Source organism: Pan troglodytes, chromosome 2 (genome assembly GCF_028858775.2).
Source record: "Pan troglodytes isolate AG18354 chromosome 2, NHGRI_mPanTro3-v2.0_pri, whole genome shotgun sequence".
Taxonomy (NCBI): domain Eukaryota; kingdom Metazoa; phylum Chordata; class Mammalia; order Primates; family Hominidae; genus Pan; species Pan troglodytes.
This window is the reverse complement of record NC_086015.1, coordinates 200750502-200751716: the sequence shown is the minus strand read 5'-3', so window position 1 is coordinate 200751716 and position 1215 is coordinate 200750502. Positions and strand designations below refer to the sequence as shown.

General features: G+C 41.6%; 1 pseudogene; it reads left to right on the top strand.

The window, feature by feature from the left end:
* The first annotated feature begins 254 nt into the window (after positions 1 to 254).
* Positions 255 to 832, top strand: LOC129143665 (large ribosomal subunit protein eL36-like; annotated as a pseudogene).
* The last annotated feature ends 383 nt before the right edge of the window (positions 833 to 1215 follow it).

The following is a 1215-nucleotide window of genomic DNA, read 5'->3' as shown; positions in this document are numbered from 1 at the left end:
CTGAGCTTAATATTATATATCTTTAGATTGGCTCTTTCTCATTGGCTCTGATTGGCCTGCCATGGATCAAGGGAACACTAGAATTAATCAGCTGGGGCCAGGAAGGTAGAGTCGTTCCAACAAGAATCAGGTACAAAGGGTTGGGGCATGGAGAAGGCCAGGATGCAAGGAAGGGCCATCCCAGAAGAGCAGCCTGATGGGCAGATGATATTTTTGGTATAGATGGACCATCATTTCTTTAAACATTCCATCATTAAGTTATTTTCCATTTTTTTCTGTTGCATCGAATACCTATGTATGCACATCTTTGTGACACGTTACTATTTTTGTAGGCTAGAGTCCTAGAATGGAATTGCTGAGTCAATGGGTATCATGCATGCTGCTAAATTATTTTCAAAACCTATTGCGGTTTTCACTCTTCCAACACATCAGCCATCGGAGAGCAGCAGCCATGGCTCTGTACTACCCCGCGGCTGAGGGCCTCAGCGAGGGCACAGGTGATCAGCAACGTAAGCAAGCTCAGGCACACTCACCAAGTTCAGCAGGACATGATCTGAGAGGTGCGTGGCTTTGCCCTGAATGTGCGGCATGCCATGGAGTTGCTCAAGGTCTCCAAAGACAAATGGGCCCTCAAGTTCATCAAGAAAAGGGTGGGGACACACATCCACACCAAGAGGAGGTGAGAGGAGCTGAGTGACGTCCTGGCCACAATGAGGAAAGCAGCTGCCAAGGACTGAGCTCCCCTTGCTCTGCATAACAAAACCTTTTTTTACAGAACAAAAGATGGCCATTTTCACTCCTGCCAGCACCTCATTTTCTCTCCAGTGTTTTTCATCTTCACCAATTTGATTGCCAAAAATTTTTTTATTTTGCGTTTTTAAAATTATGATTCATCATAATTCAGTGTGTCTTCTTAGGTTTATTAGCGATGCTTTTCTTTTTTGTGATTTATTTATCCTTTGTGTATTTTTTCAATTAGTTTGTTTCTCTTTTTCTTATTCATATGTAGAAACACTTTACATTTTGTGAATTTTTAGCTCTTTTATGTATGTTGCAAATGTTTTCTCCCTGGCAATGATTTGAATGGTAGCGCTCTTGCACAAAAGTTTAGGTTTTTGAGTCGTCTAATCTTTCGCTTTTCTTTATGTGTCCTGGATATTGTGTCAGAGTTAGCAAATCCTTTCCAACCTCAAGATTATAGAAATGGTCTCTTAT